The sequence below is a fragment of the Ovis canadensis genome, chromosome 12 (genome assembly GCF_042477335.2).
Source record: "Ovis canadensis isolate MfBH-ARS-UI-01 breed Bighorn chromosome 12, ARS-UI_OviCan_v2, whole genome shotgun sequence".
Taxonomy (NCBI): domain Eukaryota; kingdom Metazoa; phylum Chordata; class Mammalia; order Artiodactyla; family Bovidae; genus Ovis; species Ovis canadensis.
Window position 1 is genome coordinate 13,056,751 of NC_091256.1, and position 16,472 is coordinate 13,073,222.

Consider the following 16,472-nt stretch of genomic DNA (forward strand, 5'->3'; position numbering starts at 1 on the left):
GACAGCCACGCCTCGGCCTCTTCAGCCACACTGCCGTTACCACCTACTAGGCCTCGGCAGCCTTGTAGACAGGTGGGGAAAGAGCTGGACAAAGGATACTGGGGTGTATAAACTCTCCAGATCAAACACCTCTGGGGTTGGAGGTCCAGGGAAGGCTATCGGTGATAGAAAGGACCCATCCCTTTCTCAACACTGCCCCTCCACCCCGATACTACAGAGTTACAGCGGTTAATAGCCATGTTCCTGCAACCTCATGCCACTCTCTGGGTTCCAGGTAGCCACCCAACCCCAGCTCAGCCGAAACACCTTTCCATGGATGGGAACTGGAATTGAGGGGAAAAAAAAAATGATCAGCCATTCTTCAGGTAACACGTACACAAGGGAGCTGTGAGAAGCCGTCTCTTTAGACTGACACGGAGCCAGCACAGCCCTGCAGGGAGAAGAGCCTGAAGCCAGCCCATGAAGAGGGACAAAGGGCAAGGCCACACTTGGCACCAGCCAGCTTCTTGATTCTAGCTTGTTCCTGCAGCCCAGCCATTCCTCTGAACTTTCCAATACAATCTCCTTGGGGCTTAAAGTTCTTTGAGCAGTTCCAGTAACATACTCGCCGTGGAGAAGGCAATGGCACCCCACTCCAGTACTCTTGCCTGGAAAATCCCATGGATGGAGGAGCCTGGTGGGCTACAGTCCATGGGGTCGAGAAGAGTCGGACACGACTGAGCGACTTCACTTTCACTTTTCACTTTCATGCATTGGAGAAGGAAATGGGAACCCACTCCAGTGTTCTTGCCTGGAGAATCCCAGGGACGGGGGAGCCTGGTGGGCTGCCGTCTATGGGGTCGCACAGAGTTGGACACAACTGAAGTGACTTAGCAGCGGCAGCAGCAGCAGTAACATACTCGAAAGTTATAACTAACATCAGGAAGAGAGACAAGATGAATTCTCGAGGATCCAGCATCTAAACTCCATAGACGTGGTTGGCGTGAGGGAGAAAAGGAAGGAAGAGGAAGGAAAAGGGCCAAGGAGTTTGCCCAAGGGTAGCAGAACACAGTGCCGGTAAGACCTGAGCTGGCCTAGAAGGCCATGCAGGAGGACACAGTGGAGACAGGGGTCAGAGAAAGCAGGTGGATTTGCTGCCTCCCACTTTAGGAAAAGCTCCTAGGATGTTTAGAGAGCTAGCAACAGAAGTGCGGGCCACATGGGTGAACTAAGGCCCTAGTGAAGGTGGAAGGCCACCTCTGCTGATGGATGGGCCAGGGGTCTGGGAGCATGTTCCCAGGGGACATTCGTCATTCAGGAGAGAAGAAAGTTTATATCCTTTCTCTGCCCTTTCCAAAGCAAACGAGGGTCCTCTGCCACCTTAGAGCCTCACAGCTCTCTCAGACTAAGGGGTCTGCTCTGTCCTTCAGGCCTTCTTTAGAACACTTACTTACCTGCCACCAAATCCATGAGCTAACGGTCCCTTTAAGAATATCTTCTCTGTTCTCTAGTTGGCCGGAGCAGATGTTCCTTGTTACTATGGCAACGAACCTACCACTCTTCCTAATGGGTAGCTTCCTAGGGAAGGACGCACACAGCACAGGCCACTCCCCAGACAGAGCGGCTGACCTGCGAGCTGCTTAGAATTCACGGACGAAAGCTTCTGACAGCACAGGACGCCGCGGGCTCCTGTGTGCCTGCATAATAAGAGCTCAAATCTCACCTGTCCGAGAGGTGACCCAGGAGTAGCAGGCACTGTCTGACAGCAGGTAGAAGGCAGGGGAGGGAGGTTACGCACGTCACTGCCCAGACAACAGACCAACGGTCATCTTTCCAATGAAGTGTTAAAAAGCATGTGGTCTATCTTCACTAAATTGAATTAGCTCTTCCTTTGACCTTTTTTTCACATCACTAATGAAGACCAGTGAGACCCTCCTAATTGAATTCTCCTTACTTCAAGCTGCATACCACTCTCACCCTCATCTGGAGTTTGTTATCCTTCCAGACAGTCCTCTCAAATGGGTCTCTGCTCAAGGCAAGGCTTCTGCAGCAGGTGGTGGGTGGGGAAGCAGAAAGCACTGCATCCCATTGGTTCTGCACAGAGTCGTTTCCACTGCGGTGATGCTTCTCTCACTAAACCCAACTTGACCCCATTTGTTCTTGGCTCTCACAGCCCCGATGAAGCCAGCTGGATTCTTCTTGTAAGCCACAAAATTGACTGAACTTTAGCTTCTTCTCTTCGGAGACCTTAGCTTACTGGGATCCCAGAAGTCAAAGTATAAATAAGAACAAGTCAGTAAATGATCCCTATCAGATGTGCAGGAAAAGCATTCCTAATCAGGGAAGATGCCAAAGTCAGCGCTCACCCCCCACCCACACACTCCCAACTCTCCTTCAGTCACTCCTAAAGGTAAAGTGCGCCCTACCTCGGAGGAAATGGCTTGTCTCTGGAGATGAACAGGGGCAGTACGGAATCACAGGTCAGCTCTGATTGGAATCCACTTATCCGCCAAATGGCATTAGACAAGCTACTGATGCTCTCTGAGCCTTAGTTTCCGCATCGGTAAAATGGGAATGCTAATTCTACCTCATAGGGTTATATGAGGCAGTATAGAATTGCAGTGCCTTAATTACATTCCCAAATCCACAAATATCTGAAAATTTAAAGTTTTTACATAACTAGATGGATGGCAGAACCCAGCCTGACTCAAACCTAGTTGGTAGCATCACTTGAACTGGCATGAGACTCATTTTAGCCTTTTTAAAAAATCCCACTTGTGTGATTCTTTAGACACATCTTGCTGCAGAAATATTAATGTGTGTGATTTTGGAGCTGTTCCAGACTCTGCCGGAGGTTTTTATGTAATACATAGTGTGTGCATCATGTTACCATTCTGAAATCCACAGGCGTTTCAGATGATGAGTTTTGGAGCTAACTGAGCTCCTCCTCCAGCCCCTGAAGTCAGGTGGCTCAGGAAAGCCATCAGGGTTATTTACGCTAAAGATGTTGACAAATACGGAAAGCTTTTGCCTTGCCACAATCTGAATCTCTTCTGGGTCCCTGGGTTCCTGCAGCCTGGAGCCAGCTTTCTGCAACATAAGTTAGCATGGGGAAGGGAGAGGATCCAAAGACCAGCCCATGAGCCCATGGGAATCTGCTGCTTTTCCACCCCAGCAGAGCTGGCAGAGGCAGCGTGCTGGTATTTGACTGGCTTCAGGTATAGACATGCCTGAATATTCCAAATATGCTTCCACCTCCCCACCTCATTGGGCTTCTGGCACTTTCTCCACTACCACTGCCCCGCAGTTTCACCTCTGCTATCTCCTCCCCACCTCACTGGGCTTCTGGCACTTTCTCCACTACCACTGCCCTGCAGTTTCACCTCTGCTACCTCCTCCCCAGAGGCGTTCTCAGGGGAAGGAGTGAGAGACTTGGGGAATGCTAAGGGGTAGAGAGAGCCAAAGAGTGTGGGGAATTGGGCTAAAGGAAGAAAAGATGCTGAGTGTGAGAGAAATGACGAAGATGGACACTCTGGATGAGAAGCAGATGCCTGACACTCAGTGGAACAGGTTTGGCATGTTTCGCTAATGCTGTTTCATGACCCCAGGAGGCTTTTAAAATAGCAGAGAACCCTGGCCCGTAACTGTGAGCAATATTGGGCAACTGTTATTCGCAGGTCCCTTGGCTCTAGCCATACATTTCAGGGGCTTACTAATGACTGTGAAGGACTTAACCTATCCTGATGCACACTTGTCCAAGTGGGTATCTCAGTTCTGACCCTGGGTCTGTTGTCTCAAAAATAGCTCATCTTATCCTGCCACCTCAAGCTACTTTTCCAGCAGACCTGCATCTCGGAGAAAAACAGAAGACTCTCGGAGTGATAGGGCTGTTGGTCAGAAGGAGAACTGGTGCACGCAAAGATGAGTAGGGTGGTGGCAATCAAATTCAACCCTCTTGCTTCACAGGGAAGAAATCTGAGGCCCGGAGAGGGACTGAATTGCCCAAGGTCATGCAGTCAGTGGAAAGGAAGGGTGGCCTGGAGCCCGGATACTGCTTTCTGTCACTTCACCGTGACGAGGATGGGGACATCTGTGAAGCTCCAGTCACATCTTGCTGACCTTTGCAGTCAGAAAAGGGCATGCTGAATGGCGCTCACCTTTGGCTTGAAAATCTCAGAAGAGATCCTGATCTCCAAGAATTTCACTGTGCTCCTTGACTCTGTGTCCCGATCTACGCAACGTTAGGACAAAATCCTCATGAAAGCTCTCCTGGGGAAAGCCAAAATTGCTGGTGATCAGGGATGAGCTAAGAGAACCACAGCCCCAAACCTCGGCGGAGCCGTCAGAGGGGCCGTGGAGGGGTCTCCTGAGCAGGAGCTCCGCAGTGGCAGAGATCTCCCATCTGAACTTCTTTGCTCCTTCTCACTTTGTCTTTCCCTCTCCATTGGCTTGAATAAGGCTGTGGTGTCCACCATCCGACACAGGTTCAGGCTTTTCTGTAGCGCTGTTCCTAGGTGGCTGTACTACTGCCCCACCACCATCCAGAAACTTTTGAGAAGGTTTCGCCCCGAGGCTTGGTCTTCCGGCTCCGAGCCTGCGGCTCTCCTGCGGCCTTTAGGAGCTTGTCCCACGTCTCCCACCTCCCCACGGAGGCTTGGGGTGAGTCTACTACCCACACTCCCAAGCTCAACTACCGAAGTCCAAACACTGCTTTCCTGGGTTAGGAGGGTTCTTGTTTCAGAACATAAAATTAGGGTGGAAAATCAGAAAATTCTATCCTACAAAAAGGTTCCTGGGCTTTCAGGATAAAAAGGTCCTAGAACAAATCCCAAAAAAGAGCATCCAGTTCAATTTCCAGGGTGATTTCAAACTGATTATCCTCTACACGTCTTCTCTCCTACAAGTCTGCACACGTGCACACCCAGCCACAAGTCTCAGTCTGGCAGCTGGGGCTGCCCGGGAATTCCCACATATCTGTTGCTATTTCAGGCCTGACTCTACAGAAGGTAGAAGACTCCAGCAGTCTAAGGCCTCCAGGAGCCTCCAGATTTCGAGAAGCTCCAGCTGACATCCACCATTTCAAAACCTGATGGCAAGACCTTTTTACTGCCCTTGTCTCTTGGCCACCTAGTTGAAAAGGTGTTTCCAGATGATTAACACTGCACACCAAGACTTCAGATGTAAAATATACCTCATGCTGCTCCCATATTTCAAACTACAAACCCTCTCCATCTTTTCCACGCGAAGGAGATGAATGACTTCCATTATTTCTGAAAAATGACTATAGGAATAGGAACCAGCAAGGCCTGATCCCAGAACCCCTTTGAGAAGTGAGAGTTTCAGACTCTCGGACAAAGGGGAGGAGGAAGTGAGAACACATTCCTCTGCTGGTGACCTTGTCCTGGAGGCAGAAACCGCCCACAATGGAAAAATGAAGAAACCGAGACGCTACGTGAGTTTATCACGGCCCAAGAACCCAGAGGGAAAGAACAGTGGTGACAAGATCAGAATCTAAGTTTTCAGAAATCTGCCCCGAAGAACCCCTATCAGGGAGGCAGAGTCTCATCTGTCTGAAGAAGATCGTTCCTGGAGGCAAGACTTTCTGATTTCATGGACTAGTTAAATTTCAAAAAATGAAATTTAAGGAACCACTATAAAGTTGCCAATTTTTCAATTTGCCAAATAAGGATATTTAAAAAGCCTAGCTACCATCTACACTCATCACCAGTTCTTGAAAAGAATAAGCAAGCCATAGCCTCAGAATAAATATTTGAGTACATCGCCTGCCCCCAAAAGAAAGCCTTTAAACTGAATACATTTTTGCTTCCCTTTCTTTTCTCATTTCATTTCAGACTGGTGAAAACTCTTGTCACGGAGCAAAATTTGATAATCACTGGGACAGATGACCTCTCTATGTCCTTTTCAGCTTAAGCCTAAAAATGAAGAGAATGATCCTAAGCTTTGGTGATTCAGACCTTCCCAGGAAATCAGAGCTGGCAGACTTGAAAGGGAGGGGGAATCGACAAGCATCTTTGCTCATGTGAATACACTCTGTCAGCTACCAAGAACTAAGCAATGTTGATTATTTTATAAATCCGGTGTTCAGTGAGCTTTTACCTCCTTGTAGAGTCTCTCAGGTTTCCGTGAGCTCCTGGATTTTACTGACCCCTTGTCTGTTCAGATAATCCAGGAAAAAAGAGGGAGGAAGATAATCTGCCCAAAGTCAAGAATGATCTGAGAGAGAACTTCCCTGGTGGAAGAGTGGGTAGGAGTCTGCCTGCCGGGGCAGGGGACATGAGTCGATGCCTGGTCCTGGAAGATTCCACATGCCGAGGAGCGACTCAGCCTGCCAGCCACGACTCCTAAAGCCTGAGCGCCTACAGCCTGCGCTCACAGCAAGAGAAGCCGCTGCTCAGAGAAACTCGTGCACCGCAGTGAAGAATAGCCTCTGTGCACCACAGCCAGAGAAAGCCCACAGCAACGAAGACCTGGCCTACCCAAAAGAAAAGGAAAAGAGTAAAGAGCTGCTGGGGAGTGGCAGAGAGGATCAGGCCAGCAGCTCACATGCATGCAGACCCACTGATGCCACTTCAGTTGCACAAGCAAGACCCAAGAGAGGACCGACTCCATTCCAGGAAGCAGTTTTTCCATGCTGGCTTCCACAGACGATGGCTGCTTGCTCATTACTCTGGTGGAGACAAGGTTGGGGATGAAGTGGAGGGAAGCTGAGACTACTGCGGGGCAGAGGAAAGCCCAAAAGAGCACGGGATTAGGAGCTGCCTCCTATCCTAATCCTCGTCCTCCTGCTGACTAACCCTGAGTCCCTTAGCACTTTTTAGCTCCCATCTCCTCATCTATGTTATAGGAATGATATTCTGTCTTCTTGATAGGGTTACAGCCACTGTGAGATCCTCGAGGGCGGAACCAGGTCTTATCTGTAGATAAGTCTTAGAGACTGTATACCCAGTCTCTAACACAGCACCTAGGAGAGAACAGGGCTTGGTAAACAGCTGCTGAACTGGGCCAGAGAGTGTCTCCAAGCTGGAAAACCATACACAAGTGAATGAAATGAAAGGTTATTATTATCTGTTGGCCAAACTGATGCATTGCACCATCTACCAAATGTGAAAAAAAAAAAAAAACACTAAAATTCTATTTGGAAGTAGCTGGTGATGTAAATAAAAAATAGTTTTTTTGAATGCCCATAGTTTCAAAAATAACCAGGCTATACTACATATTAATTATACTGCCTAATAAATAACTGTGTGATTGCCTCCCAGACTCAACTGCAGTATATAATTTCTCAAGCTGAAAATGTGTTTTGCCTAGCCCTCTTCCCCTCTCATCCATCCATCTCATTATATCCAGAAGTCAGCAGGCGAACTGTGGTTCTCTCACCCACTTCAGGTCACATCCATGTTGAGAGCTGAGGTTTCTGGCTGGCTACAGCCTTGAACTGAATCAGAACCTAAGATTCCCTGGTCCCCTCTCCTGGATCCTTTCCAGAACTCCATGTCTGCCTCTAGCAGACTCCACCACACTCCTCTTCCAATGCTTATCTCACCACCCCAAATCCACTTTTCAAAATCACATCTGGCCCGGCCCGGCCAGCGCCCACCACTCCTGCAGACCCTGCCGCACAGCACGTGCTGCCCAGGGGACACCACTGCACAGACTGGCCCTGGCACCTTGGCCCGACTGCCCGCCCACCAGCCCCAGTATGAGGCAGGTCTCTGATCTCCACTCCTGGCCATTGAGAAACACCACGCAAACCCTGGGAAGACAGAGCCGCAATTCAGCCAGTCTGACTCACCAATCACCACCCCATCCAAACTTGGGTTTCAGGAAGAGTGCCAAGCCCCTACCCCATCTCCACCCCAGGCATTGGCCTCCATCCTGCCCAATTCTGAGGCTCTGAGAAGAAAGTGCTCCTGGCACTTGTCGCTAATACCTTTGATCTCATTCAGCTGGATCACCCTAATACCATATGGAGGCCATGCTGGAATTTATACTGCTTAAACCGTCCCACCATACAGACTTACAAGTGGGCTCTACCAGGAATGTTTCCAAGTGGCTGCAACACCCAGGGCTGACTCTAGGGACAAGAGTCCTCTGGACACATACCTCCATGTCCCTAAGTTCCCTTTGCAATCCCACAAGTGAAAAAATATTCACATTCTAGGAAGTCAGAAATTTTCTCTAACTTTTTGATTGGAGACTCTCAAGGAAGATGGATATTCATAGGACACTGTTATTTGTTAGGAGATAAAGAGATGATAATAAAGAGAAAGTGTAAAAGATGATTTGCTTTCCAAAAACAATAGAAGTGCTACACACACACACACACACACACACACACACACTGCCTCCCTCCCTGCCCTGCCTCCCCCGCAACAGACACTCCCCTCTCTCTCCCGTCTCTCTCTCTCATCGCTATTATTGTGATCCACTCCTCTTTGCCCAGCATGTGTGTCCTCCTTCCCCGAGCCCTCTCTCCTGAAGGCTTGGACAGCCCCATTTCTTCCCAGCCCAGGTGCCCGGGACCCCAGATATTACCTTCCATACTGGCAGCCAGGACCCAGCTGGAAGACACAGGCTGTTGATTGGGAAAGAATCCTAACAACACTCCTGATCCGAGACTGGCTCCTCCCTTGAGAAGGAAGGAGACAAGGAGAGGGCCCGGGAATCCAGAATTTCCCCAGCCTTCCAGGAAGGCTCTGGTGTCGGCTTTCTCTCTGCTACAGCATTGACTGAAAACCAGGGAAAATTCTCCAATGAAGCAGAGTCTGAAATCTGAAACTGCAGGTTGGCTCAGTGCTATATAAATACACTCACACCCCCGGCTCCGCGGGTCTGATGGCTTACCCGCCCTCGCGCTCCCCTCCTCCCCACCCAGCCTGAAGCTCAGGAGCATCAGACAGTCCTCTAGCTGCAGCTCCTCCAGGCAACCGAGACCAGAGCGGAGCCATGCGGACCCAGACACTGCCAGGCGCTGTCCGCAGGCTCTCCCAGCCCGGCCCCTCCAGCTGTTCAAATCCACGTGCTTAAGTGACGCTCAGGGTCACGGCAGCAAGGGGGCTGGGAAGTTTCCAGTTGAGGAGCAAAGATTTCTGGAGACTTCCTCCATGTCAAGGAATAATACTCTCCTAAGGATCAGCTTGCAGATAACTGGTCTAGCATATACTAATTGCTAACCACACCTTCCTCTCGTCCTCCAAGTTTCTGCATCTGGCTCTTACAGAGTCACCCCTTTCCCTTATGTTTTAGCCGTAACAGATTCAGGCCAGGTGAGAGTGGGAAGGGAAATCTGGTGACAACTGGCTCATTTTGCAGATGAGAGAGCCGAGGCCAGGAAGATGAAATGGCTTGTCAAAGCTAGGCAATGACTTCCAGCCAGATTTGGCATCTTGGGTAGCAGAAAAGAAAGAAGCTTTAAAAGTCAGATGCTTTAACACAGCTAGATCATCACTTGAACCACTAATTGTGACAAAAATCACTAAACCTGTCAGCCTTATCCTCATTTGTAACATGAGGCAAAAAAAAATCCTACCTGAGAGAGTAACGGTTCCATATATAACATGCATAAGGCGGTCGGCATACAGCAGGCATTCAGTAAGGATCCACCGCGCACCCTTCCGTCCGAGACTGCACAGTAGCATTTGCCAGCTGGCTTGAACGGCCTTTAGTACTTACTGTTCCTCCAGGGGTTGGCTTAATGTTTCCAGTTGATTGTCTTTATGTCAACCTATTAGCATTCAGTTTACTTTCAACAGTGCTCAGCATGTAATGCTTCATTTCTGTAAAGGAAAATCTTTGATCTACAGGCCAAGGTCACAGATTTGCGCTGAAGTCCTCCCAGCAGACGTCACTCACATCTTCACCTGCAGGCTCCAAGCTTCAGCCCAGCTGGACATGGAGCATTTTCCCTAAGGGTCTTGGCCTTAAACTCACGTACCTAAAATCAAATTAAGATTCGCCACCCACTGACTGTATTATTGTATTGAAATGAACAGTCTGCAAGATACAGTAACTGAAGATAGTAAGGGGCAGAACATTTAGCTTCATGTGCTACTATTTGGGTTAAGAAATGATTTGTAACTACCTATATATGTTTGCCTAGAGCAGAGGTCAACACGTTTTTTATGTAAAGGCTTAGATGGCAAATATTTTCAGCTTCGTGGGCCCTATAGTCTCTGTCGCAAGTACTCAGTTCTGCCTTTGCAGCCCAAAAGCAGCCCGAGAGAGTGTGTAAACAAATGCGTATAAGCAAGTGGGCATGGCTGTGTCGCCACAAAGCTGTGCTCGCGGACACAGACACTGAAATTTCATGCAACCTTCACGCGCCACAAACCACTGTCATTTTTTTTAGCCATTTAAGTGTAACCGTCATTGCTGGGTCTTTCTCATACAAAATTAGGTGGGGGGTTAGATTTGGTCCCTGGGTCATAGCTTAGACTGGCTTAGAGCATCTCAGGAAGGGCATAGCAGACACTGGTAACAGTGATCACCTCCAAGGAGGGAGCTGAGGCTAAATCTGAGAGGAGGTGGGAGAAACTCTTCATGGAATACTATTCTGTACTTTTGAAAAGTATAACCTACACATGGTAAAAAAAAATTTTTTCTAATAAAAAGAGTTAATTATTAATGGGCTCCCCATATAAGTCATCTTACTTCTGTAAATGTCAACATTAACTGTCCCAGGCAACCAGGCTTATACCCGCAGCTTTGAGTCTCTCCAACCCCAGTCTCTCACTCCAACAGTAATTAGTGTCCAAAATGCACTGGCCTGGTTCGCCAGGTGCCTCAGCCCAGCACTAGCTAGTCGAGTACTCTCCCACCCACCCCTACCACTGTCTTTACCACTCGCTGTCGTTCCATAGAGCCTTGCACCCTTAGCCGACTTACTTGTGTAAAGCTCATTTCCCAAAGAGAGACGAGCTTTTCAAGGACTGGGACAATACCTTGCCTTCCCAGGTCCTCTACACCCACAACTGCCTGGCACCTAGTGGGAATGCCATAAACGGTTGCTCGATTGTTAACCCCCCATCCTGCTGCTGAAGGTTTGGAATACAGAGAACAGATCCACCCAGGACAGAAGCTGGCTCTGAGGCGTGCAGCAAGGCAAGAGGGTACACAAGCTCAAAGTCTTTTTTGTTTTTTTTTAGCTCAAAGTCTTTGATGGTAATAAACATTTAGGGAGAGGAAAGAGCCAAGGTTTGATGCAAATGAAAGGGGCTGTGCTAGGGAGAAGGCAGTCAGGAAGCCCCGGGGGAAATTCCCTCTAATTCCCACCTCTCGTGCAGTTGCTTATTAGTGAAGAGAAAACTCCCTATCCTCTCTTGGGGAATTTTAGTGATCCCAGAATCAGAGCCTTCCATGTTTAGGAGCGATCTCAACACAAAGCAGTCTTCTCTCCCACCCAAAGGAGGAAAAGCTGCCTCCAGCACTGGGGAAAGACAAACGTGCCACAGGGATCCCCACAAGGACAAGGCACTACCTCTGAAGTCTATCCTGCTACTGAAGAGTGCCATCAGCCTGCTTTCTGCCTCCACCCATTATTTCCAGTTCTGGACTAAACAAAGGTTTCCTGAATGGGTTAAAAAATGAATAAATAAAGCTGATGATAATTGCCAAATATAATAGAATTTTTAAATATTGCTTCCTTCCAAGATACTTTTTTCAAAAACATAAAATCATCGACTCTTTGGAACTGGAAATATCTTTGCTAAAAGATGTCTATGGAGAGACTTCCGTGGTCCAGAGGTTAAGAATCTGTCATGCAATGCGGGGGGGTTGCAGGTTTGATCCCTGGTTGGGGAACTAAGATCCCACATGCCGAGGAGCAACTAAGCCCGAGCGCTGGAACAACTGAGCCCACAAGACAGAACTAGAGAGCCTGCGAACCACAGTGAAAATTCCAAGTGCCACAAGTAAAACGCGATGCAGCCAAATACGCAAATATTTTTTAAGTGTTTATGAAATGAAATTGAATATAGTCCCTGCTCCCCAACAGGAAAGCATTCAGGGCTATGCTGTAGACTAGACTGCTTCATTTCCCCATGGGAGGAATCATCACCAACACCCGTGGCCACGCGGGTTCTGAAATCCCATGTTAGGCCACAGGGAACACAGCTAGTAAGTAGTAAAGCCAAAATTCAAAGCTTGGTCTGCCTAGCTTCAAAATTCAGCCTTCCCTACCGTCCAAAGTTTCCGTGACACTAGATCATCCCCGCCCGTCCCACCCTGTCTTTGAAATGGGCAGAAATGAGAAGTTCTGTCAGGACCATCAGAAGCATACAGCCGTCCTGCAGTCCATCAGATTTCATCCTCCTGAAGTACTCAGGCCTCCTTGGGATGGAGGAAAGGAGACGAAAGACAAGCCAAAGCCAGATGCCAGTGCCCCAGATACCCAGAGGCAGAACGGGAGGAGCGTCTCTCTGGCTCACACGTGGAGTGACACAGGTGGGAGGGGCGCAGCTGAGCCACCCACGCCGCCCACCTCCACGCCGCCCACCTCCACTCTGCCACCTTACCACCCAACTGCTCCAAGGCCCCTTGCTTCACCGGGCCTCCAAAGCGGCCCTCTCCTTCATCTGTTACCCCTCTGAGACTTCCCCATAACCAGCCTTCACAGGGGCCTGGCTCAGGCCTCCCAGCAGGGCTATAGCACTTGGGAGCCCATGCAGCACGGCATTACTTGGGCAGCACAAACACAACATTTACCTGGATCCTGGCACCTTTCCTCTGCAGCCCTGCTTTGGGGAAATATTTGGCTGGCTCATGCAGGACAGGGCTGGGGCCTCTTTGCGCTATATCCCCAAAACCACAGTTTTAGGGAGATGTGCTAGAGAAGGTGGGGGTAGGCAAGAAGAGTCACAAACACTTGTGTCCAGCCAGTCCTCCAGTTCCACAGGGAACACAGCTAGTAAGTAGGGAAGCCAAAATTCAAAGCTCGGTCTGCCCAGCCTCAAAATTCAGCCTTGCCTACAATCCAAAGTTTCCATGACACTAGGTCATCTCTGCCAAACCCAGCAGAAGATTACCAGCATCACGTTGCCTCTAGCACGCCCTCTGAGCAGCTCTGAAACATCTGTGGCTAGGCTATTGGCCCATTATCGAAACTGAGCTTCAGATCCCACAGAAGTTCTTGATTGTCCAGCTGGAGCTCACAATGCTGAGCAATACCCTCCTCCAGGCAATTGTCAGAGCTGCCCACCCAGCTCTCTTTCCAACCTAACGTGCAGGGGCCTGGAAAAAAACCCAGTTGCTCTGCAGGCAGAGCACTTAGCTCCAGAAGCACGCACATGCCTGGCGCCATCTGGCCTCAGTGACTGCCTGGACACAGAGGATGGCCCTCCCCATTTCTGGAGAGGGCAAACCACAGCCAGGAGTTTGGAGCCGACACAGGATGTTAAGACTGGAGGCAGGATGGGCCCCAAGCCCTGCTTCCCTCCTCAGTCCCTGGAGAGAGAGCACCCAATCTCTCTGATGGTCTAGAGTCTGTATCGGCCCAAGGAAGTGCCAAGAGGTCCTACCGCCCTCGCCCCCATTCTCAGGTGGCTGTCCTCGAGAGCTTCAGCTGGCCTCTGAAGCCACCCACCCCTTTATGTGTCATCTCCCCAGGAGATACGGTCATTAGCAGAGAGCACCATGTAGGTGTCCAATTAAGCAATCAGCGGCAAATGCAAAAACCTGTTTAAGCGCCTCACAGAGCGTCCACTCGGGGATCCTCTTACAAGCAGCTCCCTCTCCCGCGCGTCCTGGAAGTTCCCTATTGTTTGCCTGGAGTACAGAAAAGTGTCTAATTCTGTCCTCCTCCTGATCTGCTGGCACTGCCTTCCCAGCCCCAGCACACCCCGGGGGTGCCAGTCACATGGAGCACGGCGTGAATGTGCCCCTAGAACTGTGGGGCATGACAGCCCCGGCTGGGTGGGAAAGGACCTGTGCCCAGGTGCGAGGGGCAGGGTCTCCTGAGAGGGTGTCTGCCTACCTGGCCTCTGTAGGTGTCCCAGGGCCACGTCCTAGTTTGGGGTCTGGGCTCAGGAAGCAAGGGGCCCTCCAGCGGTTGGGGAGGAAGGGCCAGGGGGGAGGTGGGCAGCATGGGCTCAGCCGCACTCCTCCCACTTGTGGCTCTGAGTCCGCTCTCCTGTCTGCACTGTAGCTCACCTGGTCCCCGGCTCACCCTTTACATGGAACGTTCCACTCGCCCTGGGAGCCTGGGGGGAGTGGGGCGGGAGTCCCTGTTCAAAAACAGCTTTCTTTTCTGGAGACTGGTGTGTCTGGGATTCCATCAGACACTGCTGCAGGCGGCAGGTGGAGGGAGGGGGCGAGAGCCACGGCAGGGGACAGAGGAGGACCAGACAGCCTTAAACTCGAGCCCCCGCCCCCGAGCCCGGGGCCGGTTCAAGCTGGAGACTGGCAGAGAACAGACACTGCGGTCGCTCCCTCCTGGCACAGCCGCCTTCGGACGTCAGATGGGCACCCTGACAAGCAGGGGTGAGAGCCCCTCACCGCTCACCTCTGCCCCTTTGCCCCTCCCTTGTTCTTCCTCCATGCCCTCCTCTCCTGGCTCAGAGACTTTTATCAGCCTTCTCTCTCTTACCTTCACAAGGGGGGAGGGTTGAGGGCCTGTCTCTATGCCTGCAAGCTTTTCCAAGGGGCAATGCATTGGCCCGTACTGGGAGTGGGGAGGGGGACAGCACCCAAGAGACAAATCCAGGGCTTCTAACCCACAGGGGCTCTGAGGACCCCAGCCCCTACCCCGAGAGTGGGCCCCGTATTGATGTCGGCTACAGTGCCCTCCCATGCCCCAGGGCTCTGCCAACTTGGCCCAGAACCCTGGCACGCATACTGGTTCCACTGATATGTGGGTTCTCGCTGACAGAGATGGGAGAATGATTGTTCTGTCCAGGTGCTTTCCAATTCCCAGGAGACAGAATGTACTTTGGTTGCAGCCGGAGAGATTGAGGTTAGACACCAAGAAGCACTTGGAATGAGTAATAAGAGGAAGTTTAGGACTCTGCTTTAAGTTCAGTTCAGTTCAGTTCAGTTGCTCAGTCGTGTCTGACTCCTTGTGACCCCATGAATCGCAGCACGCCAGGCCTCCATGTCCATCACCAACTCCCGGAGTTCACTCAGACTCACGTCCATTGAGTCAGTGATGCCATCCAGTCATCTCATCCTCTGTCATCCCCTTCTCCTCCTGCCCCCAATCCCTCCCAGCATCTGAGTCTTTTCCAATGAGTCAACTCTTCGCATGAGGTGGCCAAAGTACTGGAGTTTCAGCTTCAGCATCATTCCTTCCAAAGAAATCCCAGGGTTAATCTCCTTCAGAATGGACTGGTTGGATCTCCTTGCAGTCCAAGGGACTCTCAAGAGTCTCCTCCAACACCACAGTTCAAAAGCATCAATTTTTCGGCGCTCAGCCTTCTTCACAGTCCAACTCTCACATCCATACATGACCACAGGAAAAACCATAGCCCTGACTAGACGGACCTTAGTTGGCAAAGTAATGTCTCTGCTTTTGAATATGCTATCTAGGTTGGTCATAACTTTCCTTCCAAGGAGTAAGCGTCTTTTAATTTCATGGCTGCAGTCACCATCTGCAGTGATTTTGGAGCCCAAAAAATAAAGTCTGACACTGTTTCCACTGTTTAAAAATATAGCCAATTTCCCCTCTGCAGGCTATGGTTTAGTGCTTGTTTTCATCATGTTACTTTCTTGCTCAGAAATTTCCACTGGCTGGCTACATGAAGGCCTAGCACCTTGTCTTAGCATCCAAGGTCCACCACGGTGCATCCCCAGTCATCTTTCAAACATCCTATTCTAGTGTTCCATGTAAAAAAATTCTAGTCCAGCCAGAGCTTCCCAGTATTTCCCCCCAAAGCCTTAAGGATCTCTGCTTTTGGCCACGCCCACCCCCCAACCAAGACGCCCCGCTCCTCTCAGGCACCGGAGCAAGCCAGCCTTTAAGGCTGCAGATCTTAACCAAACTGATTGTCTGATAGCCTGAGGGACTTCTCTAAGAAACTGATTTCCAGATTCCACTCTAGATGCCTACTGAACCCAGGTATCCAAAAGCAAGCAGACACTGCTTTAAGGGTGAGCTCCAATGCCACCGTTTCCAGAAAGCCTACAACAAACACCCCTGGCCCACGGAAAGCCTCCTCCTGTGTGCAGATATGGGCACATATTCACCACTCATTCCGTGGGCATCCTGTGCATCCACGGGGCTACAGACTTCTCAGTCTTTAGACTGTAAGAGGGGGTCCCTGCCCTCGAGAAACTCCAATCTAGTCCTGGACACAGACAAACCAAATCTACCAAACTGCCCTCGTCTCAAAGGCAGCGCGTGATGAGGGCAGAATGAAGGCAGAGTCAGGAGCAGGTCAGGGAGGCAGCCTCATGGAGACAGCAGCTTCTGGGAGACCCAGGGCAGGCCCCCCGGAAAGAGCCACAGAAAAGGGCGGCAGAAAACGGGCCCCTCGCCTGGG

At 50.4% G+C, this 16,472-nt stretch overlaps 1 protein-coding gene across 13 annotated transcripts in view; it reads right to left on the reverse strand.

Annotated features, from left to right (window-relative positions):
* PLEKHA6 (pleckstrin homology domain containing A6) overlaps positions 1-16,472 on the reverse strand; it is a 142,932-nt gene that overhangs the window by 67,984 nt on the left and 58,476 nt on the right. Inside the window, exon 1 of one of the 13 annotated variants that reach the window (XM_069545205.1) lies at positions 8,536-8,698. The exons of the other annotated variants lie outside the window; for them this stretch is intronic. The gene's annotated coding sequence lies outside the window, so the exon portion shown is untranslated. Of the gene's footprint in view, positions 1-8,535; positions 8,699-16,472 lie in introns of those variants that run through there. 13 annotated transcript variants of the gene reach the window in all.